The following is an 18099-nucleotide window of genomic DNA, read 5'->3' on the forward strand; positions in this document are numbered from 1 at the left end:
CTTTAGTGCATGTATACGAATGGCATTAAATTTATCAGAGAAAAAGTCTCATGTAAGGAACAATTTCCTGGATGGCAAATTATCACAGAATAATATGCAGAAGAACTAAATCTGTAACAGAATTTGTTTCTAACAAAAGTCATGAACTCTAATAAAAAGGTTTAGGAAATAGTCTTGAATAGTCTAATAAAGCAAGCATTATTTTGGTTTGTTTTTACATAGTTAGTACAGATAAACAAATTTTATTTGTTCATTTGCTTTGTGCAGGTTGCTGTTCTGAACATTAACGGTGAAGAAGGATGGGCACAGTCCCCTGTCAGATGTATGAGGTTCAAATCCAGCCCTATTGCTGGCAGTTCTGTGATCTCTTCATACCTAATCTCCATCTGTGGAATATTAATATTGCCTCCCTCCTAGAGTTGTCGTGAGGATTAAATTAGATCATATATGTAGAGCACTACCATAGGGCTGAATACTTAATAAGTTATCAATAAATATAATTAATGTTAATAGTATAACGGTAATCTGTGTACACATTAGTCACCAGAGTACTACAGTCATATAAAAGGTGGGCTAAAAGCCTCCAACACTACCACTAGGGGACAGGAAGAGGAAGAAACGCCAGTAAAGCTCTATTGTTTAAACAGGACTACGCCTAAAACAGATGTCCTGTTTTAAAGGCCTCTGGAAAAGGAGAGTCCACAGCTCCTCTTGGTTACTCATTCCAATGCTTAATTGCTCTTCAGCAGCCAGGAAAGTCTATGTCTTATCTGGCATTTCCCCAACTGTGTTATACATATGTTAATAATGTTTCTTTAAAAATAATTTTTAAAAATCTGGTGATAAAGCAAATTTAGGCAATGCTAGGTTAAGTGAGGTTAAATAGGTTTACTGTGAGAATTCTTAAACTAATAGGCTAATGTTCACGAGAATATAGAAAAGGAGAAAAAAAAGCACAGTGTGCAATATTTATGGAGTTTAATATTTGATGGAATACAGTTTGAGAAATGATGATCTCACCTAGGTTGACGTTTGCAACTATCTCTTTTTCCCATTTTTAAAACATATAGTTATCATCCTCTGCACACTTGACTTTTATCACATGTACTTCAAACGTATTCCTAAATTGTTCTTCGGTTTGTCTTTAACTTTAGAATGACTAAGACCAAGGATTTATGTTGGTAAAAACAATAAAACCCAAGACAGAACGGGTGTCTTAAACCACACAGAAAGGAACACTGTGAAGATTAATGCCCCTTCTATGGAGATGATCCTAAATACCTCCTGACAGGAAAAAACTAAAAGTACCATAGAAAGGATTAGGAATTAGAATGACACTGAACTTCTCAACAGTAACACTGGAAGCTAGAAAATCAATAGAACAATGTTGCCAACATTCAGAAAAAAAAAATTTCCAACTTAGAATTTTAGACTCAGTTAAATCATCCATACTTAATGATTTAACTTGATGATTTAACTGAGTCTAAAATTCCTGAGAGTAAAGATATTTTCAGAAAGATAAGGTGACCAGAAAAGTTACCTCCCATGTACTCCTTCCCAGAGTTCTCCAACAGAACCAAGGAAGGCAAAAGATGGGACCAGGAATCAATGGATCTGAACACGGGAGAGAGGTGGAAGGAGGTCCCAGGCTACAGATGCAGAGCAGCCTATAGAAGACATAGGAAGAAGAAGGCCAGGTGGGATCACCTGAGAAACCAGAATGCCTGATATGTCTGACCACTTTGAGAGGAGTTTTTAACCACTCTATCAGAGAGTCTGAGGATAAGTTAGTGATGAGTACATAGCAAGAAACCACAACAAAATGAGCAATGACTAAGTGAAAAAAAAAATTAACTCCGGAAAAGTACACAGCTAAGCAGGACAGGAAACAGAATCATAGCAAGCTGCTTGGCTCAACCCTAAGCAGCGCTTTCAGTTATTACAATGTAAGCACAGACAACTGAATTAACTCCAAATTACAAGTAACTGAATTGTGAAGATGGAGGGCAGGGAGGAGTGTGTGGTTTGGAAAAGGGAGTATGGTAGTAAAAGGTCTAAATTATTATCTTACACAGTAAGAAGTCAATGGATAAGAATATAATTTAAAAAATAATAGTATTATTATTATTTTATTTTGAGACAAGGTCTCACTCTGTTGCCCAGGCTGAAGTGCTGTAATATGCGATCACAGCTCATTGTAGAGCCAAACTCCTGGGCTCAAGCAATCCTCTGACTTCAGCCTCCCAGGCAGCTGGGCCCACAAGCCTGTACCACCACCGGTGGCCAATTTTTGTATTTTCTGTACACACGATGTTTCACCATGTTACCCAGGCTGATCACATACTCCTGGGCTCAAATGACCTGCCCACCTTGGCTAACCCAAAGTGCTGGGATTACAGGCATGAGCTACCAACGCCTGGCCAATAGTGTAAGTATGTTATTCTAGAGATAGGAAGGTAAATGCCAGAAGAAATATGTGAAAGAGTTGAAATCATTGCCTATGAGGAGTGAGATTTAGCTGTGGGACTGAGGATCTCTTCTTCACTGAAAGCTGTACACAATCTGGTTTTTAAAGCTATGTATAAGTGTTATTTAGATACAGGTAAAAATTAAGCTAAAATTAAATAGCTTTTAATTGTAGTATCTTTCCATGATTTCTCCTAACAGAGGGAGTAAGTCCATTCCTTGCATGTGTTACCATCCTCTTAAAAGGAAGTATCATGCAATCATCTGTAAAATTGGAGAAAATTTTAATGTAGTTTCAAGTAAAATGAAAGAAAAATCAGAAAACAGTTTTGATACTTGAGCAACAAATGGCTCTCCTTTTGACTCAAGCATTTAAAAAATAAATCCTACTAACTCACTTCTTTTCCTTCACATAGTATCCCTGAAGTTTTGTTTAGTAAAGGAGGAAAAGATTCTGGAACCCATCAGCAGAAATACAATTTAGTAAGAATAGCTAACAATTGTTAAGCACTTACTGCAAATAGTCCTATGTTGTAATATACAATTATTACCACCTAACAGATTAAAAATATTAGACATACAAAGGTTAAGTGACTTGCCCAATGTTAAACAGGTATTGGGGCTAGAGTTTACATTCTGTCATGATTTCTGTGAATACAGAATCTTTTATTATGGACACCGTGAATTAAGAAAACGGTCAGAGGCCGGGCGTGGCGACTCACGCTTGTAATCTCAATACTTTGGGAGGCTGAGGTGGGAGGATCACCAGAGGTCAGGAGTTTGAGACCAGTCTGGCCTACACGATGATACCTTGTCTCTACTGAAAATATAAAAATTAGCCAGGCGTGGTGGCGCACGCCTGTAGTCACACTACTCAAGAGACTGAGGCAGGAGAATGAATCGCTTGAACCTGGGAGACAGAGGTTGCAGTGAGCCAAGATCACGCCAGTGCACTCCAGCCTGGGTGACAGAGCAAGGCACCATCTCAAAAAAAAAAAAAGATTAGAAATGAATTCTTTGGTGCATCATTTGCTTCTTCAATATAAACAAACGTATTTTCATTTTGTTGTCTACTTAGACTATATTAAAAACCAAATTCGATGTTTCTGTGGTTTGATTTCCCATTGATAGCTTTGAGATTGAAACATTCTAATATGTATACTTACATGCAAATTTCTTTATAATAAGCCAGAAGGCCTCACAGAAAATTTTCAAATTCAGATCAACAAAGGGTATTAGAAAGACCATTTTTTAAATTATTATATTTTATTTAAATTATTATTTTTTGAGGCAGGATTTTGCTCTGTCACCCAGGCTAGAGTGCAGTGGCACAATTATGGCTCACTGAAGCCTTGACCCCCTGCACTCAAGTGATTCTCCTACTTCAGCCTTCCAAGTAGCTGAGACCACAGGGCATGCACCACCACATTCATCTAATTTTTTGATTTTTTGATTTTTTTTTTTTTTTTTTTTTTTTGAGAGACAAGGTCTTACTATGTTACCCAGGCTGGTCTCAAACTCCTGGGCTCAAGCAATCCTCCCTTCTCAGCCTCCCAAAGTCTTGGGATTACAGGCATGTGCCACTATGCTGGGCCCATGTTCATTTTAAAAAGCACATTTTCTCTTGCATGAGCCACATCTTGTCTAGAAAGTTTGCTTATGCTAGTCCTGAGGTATCAGGACACGGAAAAGATTACAGGATTATACCCTCACCCATAGAACCATTTCTTCTGCTTCCTCAGCAAAAATTCAGTATGGTCAAACTAGCTCAAGCTTTGTTCCTCTGCTAAAAGTACCTTCATGCATTTCTAAGGAGCGATGTTAATTAGATGATAATCTAATTAGGACTAAGAATATATCTGTAAAAGGCACATCTGATAAAGCAGTGGTTCCCAACCTCCAGGTCCGGACCAGTACCAGTCCATGGCATGGGAGGAATCAGGATCTACAGAAGGTAAGCTGCTGATGAGCCTGAGCTCTACCTCCTTGCAGATCAGTGGCCGCAGATTCTCATAGGAGCACAAACCCTACTGTGAACTGTGTACGCAAGGGATCTAGGTTGCACCCTCCGTATGAGAACCTAATACCTGATGATCTGAGGTAGACCAGTTTCATCCCCAAACCATCCCTGTCCCACCTGAGTCCATGGAAAAATGGTCTTTGATGAAATTAGTCCCTGGTGCCAAAAAGGTTGGGGACCGCTGTAATAAAGGACTGTTATCTAACCTATACAAAGAACACTTAAAACTCAATAATAAGAAAGGGAACAAGCCAATTTAAAAAATGAGCAAAAGATCTGACGAGACACTTCATCCAAGAAGATATACAGATGGCATGTGAACATGTGAAAAGATCTTAAACGTCATATGCCATTAGAGTATTGCAAATTAAAACAATGAGATACCACTACAAATAGAATGGCCAAAATCTAAAACACTAACATCACCAAATACTGCTGAGGATGTGGAGCAACAGAAACTCTCATTCATTGCTGATGAATGGCACAGCCACTTTGGAAAACAGTGTGATCATTTCTTATAAAACTAAACATATTCTTACCATATGATCCAGTAATCACAGTCCTTGGTATTTTTGCAAATTAACTGAAAACTTGAGTCCACACAAAACCCACACACAGAGGTGTTTATGGCATTTCTATTCATAATTGCCCAAATTTCAAAATAACCAAGACACACTTCAGTAGGTGAATGGATAAACTGTGGCTCATCCAAATAATGAAATATTATTCAGTGCTGAAAAGAAATGAGCTATCAAGCCATGGAAAGACATAGAGGAACCTTAAGTGCATATTGACAAGTAAAAGAAGTCACTCTGAAAAGGCTACATATTGTATGGTTCCAACTATATGACATTCTGGGAAGGGCAAAACTATCAAGACAGGAAAAAGATAAGTGGTAGTCGGGAGTTAGGGGGAGAAAGAGATGAACAGTTGGACCCCAGAGGATTTTTAGGGCAGAGAAAATGTTCTGTGTGACGACTCTACAATGGTGGATATGTGTACCTACACATTTGTCCAAACCCGGAGAATGTACAGCACCAAGTGTGAATCCTAACATAAACTATGGACTTCAGGTGATAACGATGTGTCAATGGGCTTTATTGACTGTTAACAAGCGTACCACTTGGGTGCAGGATGTTGATACTGGGAAGACTGTACATGGTGGGGAACAGGAAGTATATGGCAACTCTTTGTACTTTCTGACCAATTTTGCTCTGAACGCAAAACTGCCCTAAAAAATAAAGTTATTAATTAAAACATAAAAAAGAAGAAGAATGGTGTTTAGGTCAGAAAAAAGAAGCTGGAATGTTTTCCCTGGCTAGCTCCCCCTCCACATTTTGGTTTTGGCTTCACAGTGATAGGGGAATGAAAATGGGAGAGAGGAGAGGAAAAGTAAAAATGCAAGGAATGATCCAGAACAGTGTGTAACGACTCAGAAAGGAGGGCGCCACCACAGATCTGCCAGAGCACCATTTCCCTGCCGTGGCCACCCTCAAATATTATAAAGGACTTCCAGCAACTGGGAAAAGACAGACAGAGTCAGGGTTTTTAATCATATCTTACTACTGAAGGTTTTCTAATAGCTTGGAATTACCATAGGAGGAAAGCCACTTTCTTACTCAGAGTTGTTTAGTATGGCAAAACCATGTAATAATCTATGTTCTTTTGAAATTATGTTTTAAATATACTGTGCCAAGCACTCTTAATGAGAAGACAAGGGTCTTAAGCTAAACAGACACTGAGAACAAAAGTGTCAAAACAGATACAGCCAGATCACTAGTGGTTATGAGCCGATTTGAAGATTTTCACTAGTTATAGTATATAATAGCTTAAAATGTATTACAATGCGATATTAAAGTATACATAGCAGACACTTTTCATACTTTCAGTCTTTCTCCTAAGCACTATAAAAAATATTCTATGCTGGGTACGGTGGCTCACTTCTATAATCTCAGCACTTTGGGAGGCCAAGGTGGGAGGATCACTTGAGCCTAAGAGTTCAAGACCAGCTTAGACAACATAGTGAGATCCTGTCTCTACAATTTTTTTTTTTTTAATTAGCTGGGTATGGTGATGTGCTGAGGGCCCAGCTACTCAAAGAGGCTGAGGTGAGAGGATCATTTGAGCCCAGGAGGTTGAGGCTGCAAGTAAGCCATGATCCAGCTTGGTGACAAAGTGAGACCCTGTTTCAAAAACAACCACCACCACAACAAACTACATGAAAGCATTTGATATAATTCAACACTCATTCATAATTTTTTTAAAAATAAAAAGCCTCTTAGCTAGGAAGGAGAGGGAACTTCATTAGTCTGCTAAAGAATATCTATAGAAACCAAACAAATAAACAAACGTCCTAGAGTGGCCATCATACCTGATGGGGAAATATTTAAAGCTTTCCTCTTGAGATTACCAACAAGGTAATGATACTGTCATTACTTCTACTTACCACTGTACTGGAGATCCATCCAGTGCAGCAAAGGAAAAACACATAGAAGAATTGGAAAAGAAAAACTAAAACTAAAACTAACATTACTTACAGATGACATGACTGTGTTTTTTGTTTTTGCTGTTCGTTTTTGTTTCTTTTTCTTTTCTTTCTGAGACGGAGTCTTGCTCTGTTGCCCAGGCTGGAGTGGAGTGACATTATCTTAGTTCACTGCAGCATCGTCTGTCAGGTTTGAGGAATTCTCCTGCCTCAGCCTCCCAAGTAGCTAGGATTACAGATGCATGCCACCACGCCTGGCTAATTTTTTTTTGCATTTTTAGTAGAGACAGGATTTCACTATGTTGGCCAGGCTCGTCTCAAACTCCTGAACTCAAGTGATTCACCCACCTTGGCTTTCCAAAATTCTGGGATTTTAGGCATAAGCCACTGTGCCAGGCAGACTGTGTTTTTAAAAATCCACAAAAAATCCATTATAGTTAGTAAAATAATTTAGCAAAGTTGCTGGGTACAAGGCCAATATTCAAAAACCAATTATATTTCTATAAGGCAGCAACAAGTAGAAAATGAAAATGAAAAATTATTTTTGCAACAGCATCAAAACAATCAAATACCTAAGGAACAAAAATCTAACAAAAATATATGTAAGATCTCTACAATGAAAACCCAAAAATACTATTGAAAAAATTTTTTTAAAGTAAGTGAAAAGGCAGTCCATGTTCATGGACTCAATTTTGTAAAGCTTTCAATTATCTCCCAATTTATTTACAGATACAGAACAATTCCAATCAAAATCCCAGCACTTTTGTGTGGTAACTGATGATATGCTGAGTCTAAAATTTATATGGAAATTCAAAAGGCCAAATGGCAAGGCAATCTTAGAAGAGAAACACTGGAAGATTTATACTACCAGATATCAAACTACTTATAAAGTTACAGTACTTAAGATAATCTTAATTGGTGCAAAAATAGAAACATAGACCAATACAATAGAAGAGTAAGTCCAGAATAAATTCCAGACCTATATGGTCACCTGGTTTATGACAAAAATGTCACTGCTGGGTAGCAGGGAAATGATAATCTTTTCAATAAATGAAGTAGGTCAACTGGATATCCAAAGGGAAAGAGATAAACCCTTACCTTACAACATAAGCAAAAATCAATTCTGTGTGGATTACGGATCTAAATGTGAAATATAAAACCAGAAAACTTTTAAAATAAAAACTAACCCAGTTTATCAACCTTGGAGTAGGCAAAGCTTTCTTCAAAAGGATACAAAAAGCACTTACTTACATTTTTCTTAAAAGAAAAATCTAGTGTATCAGACTATATTAAATTGGAAATGTCTGTTTATTAAGTAAGTGAAAAAGCACACAGAGTAAGAGAAGATATTTACAATACATGTATCTGACAAGGTATGCTTTAGAATGTTTACCTAAAATACTCAATATAAAAATGGGTGAAAGACTTGAACAGGTACTTCACAAGAAAGGATAGCCAAATGACAACAAATACTTTTTAAAGTACTCAATTTTTTATACATCAGAAAAGAGGAGATTAAAATTAGAATATGATACCAACAGGCCCACCAGAATGGCTAATGTGAAAAAGACAAAGAATGCCAAGTACCAGTGATGGTATGGAAGAGCTAGAACACTCACACACTCCTGGTAAAAGTATAGATTTCTAGAGCCCTGTTCTGAACTATTGGCAACATCTCTCAAAGCTCAACACACTCTATTATTGGCTGAAGCATATAGCTACCAGAAATGCACACGCTTGTTCACTAAAAGACCTATAGAACAATGTTCATAGTAGTACTATCTGCAATACTGAAAACCATCTGAATGCCCATCAACAGCAGGATAAATACATTGTGATATATTTATTCAGTGAAACACTAAACAGTAATGCGAATGAAGTACAATTACATTCAATAGTGTGATTAATCTCACAAATAAATGCTAAGCAAAAGAATCCAGACACAAAAGAGCAAACAATGTATAATTCTATTTACATAAAATTTAAAACCGGGCAAAACTTATCAACAAGTTAGAAATTTAGAGTAGTCAGAGGGCTTCTGGGATGCTGGTATTGTTCTTTTTTGTCTGGGTGCTAATTTCGCAGGTATGTTCACCTGTGAAAATGATTTGTGCATTTTTCTCTACGTACATTATACTTCAATAAAAGGGTTAATTAAGAGACAATGTTCCATATGGGTCCTAGGAGTGGGAGATGACAGAAGGAAACATGCAGACAAACCAAATAAGCCAACAAAAACTCTTCCAGTTGTTAAAAGTATTGACATAGAATTTTAGGATATTCACTTAAAAATTATTCCATTCAGAATTTATGAAACAGTATTAAGACCGGCCATGATAGCTCATATCTGTAATCCCAGCACTTTGGGAAGCCAAGATGGGAGGATCACTTGAGGCCAAGAGTTCAAAACCATTCTGGGAAACATAGCCAGACCCTGTCTCTATAAAAAGAACAACAAAGAAAGAGAGAAATAACTGTATTAAAATCATTATTTTAAAAAAACCAATAAAAATATTTTAATAAACTATCTGTTTTTGTAACCTGTTTCCTTGCACAATGAAGGCTAAATACACATTCAACCAAGGACTTCAAATCAGTGTAAATGGTGGAAGTAAAAATTCAAAGGGTGTACATTTTATCTAAAAGAGTAAAGTAGGCTGGGCACAGTGGCTCACACCTGTAATCCCAGCACTTTGAAAAGCTGAGGCAGGTGGATCACTTGAGATCAGCCTTGCCAACATGGTGAAACCCTGTCTCTACTAAACATATAAAAATTAGTCAGGCATGGTGGTAGGTGCCTGTAATCCCAGCTACTCGGGAGGCTGAGGTGGGAGGATTGCTTGAACCCAGGAGGCAGAGGTTGCAGTGAGCTGAGATGGCGCCATTGCACTCAAGCCTGGGTGACAGAGACTCTGTCCCAAAAAAATAAAATAAAAGAGTCAGTAAGTAGTAAAAGGCTTTTTTTTTTTTTTTTTTGGAGACGGAGTTTCGCTCTTGTTACCCAGGCTGGAGTGCAATGGCGCGATCTCGACTCACCGCAACCTCTGCCTTCTGAGTTCAAGCAATTCTCCTGCCTCAGCCTCCTGAGTAGCTGGGACTACAGGCGCGCACCACCATGCCCAGCTAATTTTTGTATTTTTAGTAGAGATGGGGTTTCACCATGTTGACCAGGATGGTCTCGGTCTCTTGACCTCGTGATCCACTGGCCTTGGCCTCCCAAGGTGCTGGGATTATAGGCGTGAGCCACCACGCCCGGCCAGTAGTAAAAGTTTTATTTTTGCTTTACAATTATTCAGCTTGTATGTAAGGTCTATTCTGCTTTACAAGGACATTGCATTTTTAATCAATGCAACAATTTGTTTTTTCCAAATTCAAATGCCTACATCAAAAGTCTTGTATTTGGGAAGTTACTATGTTTGGATAAGCTGAGTTGTCTTTTGAGGCATTCCATTTAAATTAAATAAAGCTAATGGGTTAAATCCATTCAAGCTACCAATTTTTAAAAACGGTATTTTCTTTGTATCAACAATCTATTTTATAAACCTTGCTTCTTGAAAGTCACCATCATATTTTACTAGAGTGTTTCTCTTTCCCAAACCTCCTGATTTTAGTTTTCTTCAGCATTTTTCTTTCTCTATATCTTCAGCTCAGTGAATGTTCAACCAGTAATCTAAAACCTCAAATCAAGGTAACTAATCACCTAATACTATGGGTAAGGTATTTTTTTAGGCCTCACAAAAACACATAATACTGTAGTTCTTGAGAGGCTTACAAAGGTGAGATATTTAGTAGTAGAAGGAAGTACAGAGACATGACTTGTGATAGAAATAGTAAGTACTTTAGAAATGTGAGAAAGACAGACACTAACATGTCCTAAAATAATCAGAGATAGCTTTCTGGTAGAGATTAAGTTTGGAATTATGCATAGCCATTGGGATTAAGATTTGGATGGTCATTCGAATTGAAATCCCAAGAAAAAGATACATGTCGCTGTCATCAATGTGCCCTTTATATTACATGATACTGCTTAAGAAATATACTAAGTGTATATAGTAGCAAAGGTGATTAGATTTTGTATATGGCATATAACTGAAAATTGAATTGGTTTCTCTTGAGCTAAATGTTTACATATCTTGGGTAACTGTGGCTAGAAATGTGGTTGTATCAACAGCAAGATCTCTTTGCAAATGTGAAGATTTCTATGCAAATCTCACCATCCCATATCAAACTCAATTTGGTTCTTATTGGCATCATATTTTAATTCACCAAGGAAACTTGCCCAATCTATCTAATAGGTCTATAATTTTATTTACAAAACTAAAGGCAGGGCTTTAGTTAAAGTGTTGACAATAGTAAGACAATATCTAGCGATCTAACATCAAGCATACTTAATTGCTAATGCAAACAAACTAGTAAGAATAATGAGAATATTTTACTTTTTCCTAAAGATCTGACTTAAAAGACATAAGGGGAGACACAATGTTCACATTGTTTGGAACATGTGGAAAATATTAAAATCCCTGTTTTGTTACTTAGTTTTACCACTGGCTCTTTGCCAAAACAAGTAATTGAACCTTGGTTTCTTTATTCTGGAACTAAGATTAATAATATGGATATATCAGATAATACCTAAGTATTCTGAAAAAATGCTAAGGAAAAAGTTTGAGAGTAAACAAGTCCAGCTTAATTAACCACATTAACCACAGTAATAGAAAACTTTAGATAGCATGGATAATGAAAATCTGTATTAATTTCCATTTTAAAGATGAGAAGAAGACAGGACTGACATGTCTGGCACCTATTACACATCAGGGAATTAATACATTAAGTGCTTTATATGTTAGATATCAGCTAATTCAATAAGCTACTCTTTTTTAAACACTGCTAGCGAATAAGTGTTTTGGAGGTTCAAATGAATGAATAATAGAAGTATCAAAAGGTAGGAAGATTTGCAGAAGAAGCCAGGGATCTGGGTAACTCACAAACACATGATGTTAAAATTAATATTCAAATGATATTTAATGAATGCTATTCAAACTAACGGAAGGACATGGTACAAATAACTCTAACAGATAATTCAAAACATATTTGTGCTTGATTTGCAGCATACCCAGTACTTGGTTTGTTTATATTAGCATTGGTTTTAGAATAATATTTAACATACACTAAAATTTTGTTTTTATTTGCTAAATATATTCCAGTATCTGACCTTAGGAGGAGATCAGCTTGGTATTAATAAGTCAACAAGAACTTATTATACTTATTATGTGTCTGTCATTTGTGGAATACAAAATAAAACATGGATCTTTTCTTCAGTGACTATGTAATTTGGCTTAGGGAATATATAAAACAGGAAACAGTACCAGACAGTTCTAACTTAGGGCTAAATTGTGTGATAGAAGCCATAAATGTTAGAGGATTCGATTCTTTCATTTAGCAAGTATTAATGAGCACTACTATTCAGGTATTTGGAATATATCAGTGAGTGAGCAAACTAGACAAAGATCTCTGCCTTCATGGGGTTAACATTCCAGGGAGATGAAGCAGACAATAAGCAATAAATACAATACATCAATAAATTACCTGGCATGTTAGAAGATGATAAATGCTTTTTAAATAAGAAATTGTAGAGTAGAAGAGGAAGGGCAGTGGGGAGGAGAGGTAATTCTCCTATCCTAGGATGGGGAAGGCCAAGGTCATCCTCACTCGAAGGTAAGATTTGAGCCAAGTTTATTACAGGGAGTTGACAGAGGTACCCCATAGGATGCCAGAGGAAGAGGGTCCTGGACAGGAACAAGAGGTAGGGCAGGTACACGAAGGCTGGAGAACATCTAGAATGCGGGAGGAACAGCAAAGAGGCTGGCATGCTTGGAGCAGAGTAGGTGGAAGAGAGAGAGGAGAGAGACAGGACCAGAGGAGTCAGTTGAGGTGGGGATGGGTGGAGTGACGGATCTGACTCACATTTTAGCAGCATCCCTCTGCGTCACTGGTCGAGACTAGTCTGTTGGGAGGTTAAGATGGAAGCTGAAAAACCCATCAAGAGACTGGTATCCAGGCACAGACCGTGGCCTGGACCAGGCTGAAGGCAGTGGAGGAGGCAGAAGACAGATATTCTGAACATATTTTCAGTTTAGAGGAGAGAGGGAGCAACGAACAGCAATGTATTCAGAGAATGCTTCACGGAGTAGAGGTTCCTTGAAGCTGACCTTGAAGGACAGGGAGGATTTGAAAAGGTGGAAGAATTAGGAAAGGCATTCCAGGACAGAACAGGCTTGGAACAAGGGTGAGTCTGGCTTATGCTTGGGACAAAGAGACATGTGAACAGAGCAGGGCAGGCTAATGCCTGGAATGTGGTGAGAAATAAGGTAAAATATAAAAAGTATACCCAGATTATAAAGAGCTTTGAAAGCCAGGGAAAAAGTGTCTAGATTTCACAGCACTCACTATGGTGCCTTGAAAACAGACACTCAATAAATATTATTAGTTGATAATAAAGATAGGCATTTTAGGACCACTGGCAGTTTGCAATGGATGGCAGAATTTCTCATTTAGAAAGTCAGCTAACAGGCCATACAAAAACCTGTCATGAGGTGATGTGGAATAACTCCCTTGTAGGCTATTAACAGTTGTCTGTTTTAAATATGCTTTACAGTGTTAACCACAAGTGCCATTTACCACTTGTGGGAACCTTGATCTTGTGTTGGCAATCCCTTGCTCAAATAAAAATTACACAGTTTAAAACAAATGTGTACTCAAATAGCCACGTGATATTGATTCCGAAGTTGTGAGAGTTGGATGGCGGTTGCTATCAGTTACATGTGCAATTTCTGCGTCTCTAAATTAGTTACAGGTGCAAAACTGCATTTACCAAAAAAAAAAAAAAAAAAAAAAAAAAACCCAACAAAAAAAGACAATCTGGTAGAAGTTTATAGAAACTTAATTCCATTCAAATGAGTCTAATTCATTATCACTTATATTTTCACAAATATTCAGCACTAGTAGATGGATATGAGGCATTTACTGGACAACCTCTAAATGTCCAAAGGGAGTTAGCAGCACAGAAGCTCTGAACCACTTTTGTTGATCTAAGACAATGAACAAATTTACGTTGCTCAGATTTCCTCTGACTCAAGGAATATGTGGCTAATACAAGAGCTATGAAGATTTTAGAATTTCCCCACTGTTATTCTAGCAAAGTTGTGAGAATGCTGACAAAAATAGTAATATACGACAACCTCTATGAGAGGTATAAAAATTGTCTTCATTTAATGACTCATGTTTTATACTGCAATTGGCAGATTAAATGAATAGTTGCTGTCAGGGAGCTTTCAAGACAAGTTGTATTCCTTAGAGATAGCAGGAAAAACTAAAATTAAAAATGAAACCCCGTATTGTCTTGTAAACAGCTCATGTAAATGACATTTCTTTCAGGTGTTTACTATAATTCATAATTTTGGAGGAAAATATGAGACAAATGACAGTTTTCAGAAAAAGTGATTTTCAGGGTCTAGAAATCTATAAAATCTGCAAAGTTCTGGTGATGAAGAGGTTAATTAAGTAAATGATAAAGCTAGAGCCATACTCAGAAAAAAGTTAATACAGACGATACTAATATTCAAGAAAAAAAATCTTAAATTCTAATCACATGTGAAATTATGGAATTCAGGGGCGGGCTTTGGTGGCTCATGCCTATAATCCCAACACTTTGGGAGGTCAAGGCAGGAGAATTACTCAAGGCACTGAGTTCAAGTCCAGTCTGGGCAACATGGTGAAATCTGGTCTCTACAAAAATTACAAAAATTAGCTGGGCATAGTGGGGTATGCCTGTAGTTCCAGCTACTAGTAAGGCTGAGGTGGGAGGATAAACTGACCACAGGGAGGTTGAGGTTGTGGTGAGCTGTGATTATCATGCCACTGCATTCTAGCCTGGGCAACAGAGTGAGACTCTGTCTCAAAATATCAATCAATCAATCAATCAATCAATCAGAGCTGTATCAGTAATGCAAATCTTTTTCTGGACTTCTACCTCAGTGTATAAAAACCATTATAATCTAAGACAGTTTCTCAGTGCCTCTGAGAAGAAAACATGTAATTGTCACTCTTATTTAGGCTCAAAGAATAATTTCAATTTCTTCATAAATACTAATGAAAGTGAAAGATAATTTCATCATTAAAAAATTTAGACACGAAGATTCTTTCTCTAAGCTTGATCATCTCCTTCTTAAAACACTCACTCAGGAGATCATGCAGATGCCTCACTTCATTCACATAACTGCCACTTACTCTTGTGCAATAAAGAGTTCTGGAGTTTTTATTTTCCCATATTCCAGAAAGTGCTTCAAATTTAGGGTGTTTTGTTTTGTTTTTAAATCAGAGCCTTCTTATCTATCCACACGTGATTAATGCCACAAGACTAAAGCAGTAACTCCAGATAGTGCTTTAGATCTACTTTTACAAATACTGTGTCATTTAATCCTCACATTAATCCTGTGTATTCTGTGTGGAAACAGAAGGCCAGAGAAGTAAAATGAGGTGCTCAAATTGACATAGCAAATATGTGGCCAAGACAGGATTTGTCCTTATGTTCCCTGGTACTACAAAGATCCCTTTAAACTTCTGAAAAGGTAAAAACTTTGGTCAGTTATCTAAATGTTTCTGAGTCTATGGTTGCCTGGAGCTACGTAACCACAGATTAAGTAAGTATCACTCAATAAAAATAGTATGCAATCACTCACTCACTCCTATCTTAGGAGAGACTCGTTTTGAAGGATTGTCTATTGCAGCATTTATCATGTCTCTAAGGCATATTTCTTGCTCAATCAGCTCCAAAGGACAAGTGTGTCATCATCTTTCAAGGCTCTGGTGCAACAACTTAAAATTGTAGAATTCACACAGGACTAGATCTGGCACTAAAAGCAGAAGGCATATTCAGCTTGAGCTTGTGGAAGCTTCCTTTCGATCTTGCCAATTTCTACTAGTGGAAATGGTTTCAGAGCCAGCATGAGGTTACTTGGGGTTGCTTGAGGAGCTCTTGATAAAAAAAGAAAAGGGAATAATATAAAGGGGTCACAGCAATGATGGGGCCTTGGAAAAAGTATGGAAGTCTTCTTTGGGCATAGTGGCTAAGTGCAGTGGAGACTTTAATCTCATGAATATACTCAATCTACCTAGATATCTGAGTCATTCACACTAAATGTGCTACTTATCTTCAGTAGCAGTACCCAGCCATTTGCAACAACCCCCAATTTCACTTTGCCTGTGATGAGGAAGAAGGAGCAACTAAGTGGACTACAGTACCCAGGTGAAATACCTCTTCTCCACAGTGTTTCAACTCTGCTGGCCTTGGCTAATGATGATCAGATACCCAATTTATTTTTGTCTGTTTTGGAAGGAGTGAAGTAATTATTTAAGGGTCATTTACAAAATGTAATAGGAGTAACAATCATAGGTCTTTGGCCATTAGAAGCTCACATTTTGAATAAAGAAGCAGTGCTTATGAAGAAGTAGCCAGAGACTCTAGAAGACAAGGGTTAAATTATTAGTATAAAATAAAATGTTTTAATTGCTAATAATTCTATTCTATATTATGTTAATTAGGAATAAAAATACTACATCATTCTTTTAGAGGTAATTGAGACTCAAAAAAAAAATTAAACTCAGGGTAAATTCAAAGCATAAAAATAGAGATTAGCACAGAATGAAAACTAACTTGAATCACATAACCATCCTCACCACAAATGGTACTTGCCTCTCAGTTAACCTATTTGTTGATATTTGTTGTACTGCATTCTAGACATGTTCTTTTCAAATAGACAAAACTATCAAATTTTGATTCAAGAACTATTTCACAGTATAGCCAGGGCATTTTGTCCTGAGGCAGGCTAAATTAATAACCGAAGAAAGATAGCAACAATTTTTACGGCTTGCAGAAAAACAGAATAACAGCATTTTATGGAATAAAACAAAACTCCTAGTTAAGAGGCTTAGATGATATAAATATATGTTGAATCAAATGACTGTAATAAAATAGTATTTCAGGAAACAATTTTTTACTATTTTTTAATAAGTTTGATATTTTAAAAACTATGATTAATATGTCCAAACTTAAGGCTTCCAGGAAAATTAAAAGGTTAAAATGTAAAGCCATCCATTTCGGCAATTAAGTGATTTAATTTTAATGCTTTAGCACTTATATTATAAAACATGAATCACACTAGTTAACAATCTATTTTTACATAGAATCTATGAGAAGAGGAAAAGAAAACGAACAGAAATATAGACATCGATATGAGACAATACCGAACAGTAGAGGCTATGCTAAGAAACTCCCAATAGAAGGAGCCACAGAAATTATACTTTGCAATGGCCAAGAAAGAAATATTGAAAAGAAGCATCCGATTCTGACATATCTAAAGGGAAGTAATAGATAATCGCTTATTTAGCATGCAATAGGCATTTACTGTTTTAGGGACCTCATTTTCTTCATGCGTAAAATGTGATGCTTGGAACAGATATTTTTCAATGTTCCGACAGGCTATTCTTCTACAATGCATTAGGCACTATGCTAGGAGGTATCCTAAGAAATCTAAAGAAGAGCATCACTTGGTCCCATACTCTGGGAGCTTACAATTCTTTGGGAGAGCTAAAGTGCACACACAATTATCTAGATTTCAAAGTAGAACAGGAAAGAGCTGAGAGTACTTCAAGAGGAATAAAAGTGCTATAAGAGAGATAAAAACAGTTAAGAGAGATCTGTAACATACAAGATGAAAGGAGGAATAAGTGATCCTTCAAGTCTAAAGAGCCCTACATTTTCTTGGGAAATGTATGCAAACTCAGGAAATAAAATGAACAAGATTTTTTTTTAAAATATATTTTTAACGCTTAAAATTCAGGAAATGGAAGCCATGCACAGAGATAAAATACAGATTAGCTTAGATTTCCTTTTTTAAGGTTCTGAATATGTTTTTAAGTGAACACCATAGTAGCAAGCTAAGCATTAAAATACTGGAGTGTACACATGATAATATTAAAACAAACATGACTTGGAACACAAACTAGAAGAGCAATTTTACCCTTACATAAATGCCCCCATGTCCCCAATAGCCATATCTGGAAGAGACTTTAC

General features: G+C 36.9%; 1 protein-coding gene across 8 annotated transcripts in view; it reads right to left on the reverse strand.

Moving 5' to 3' along the window:
- The window catches only part of PPARG (peroxisome proliferator activated receptor gamma), a 198799-nt gene that overhangs the window by 62719 nt on the left and 117981 nt on the right, over window positions 1-18099 (reverse strand). The window lies entirely within an intron of this gene.

This window comes from Saimiri boliviensis, chromosome 8, assembly GCF_048565385.1.
Source record: "Saimiri boliviensis isolate mSaiBol1 chromosome 8, mSaiBol1.pri, whole genome shotgun sequence".
Lineage (NCBI taxonomy): Eukaryota > Metazoa > Chordata > Mammalia > Primates > Cebidae > Saimiri > Saimiri boliviensis.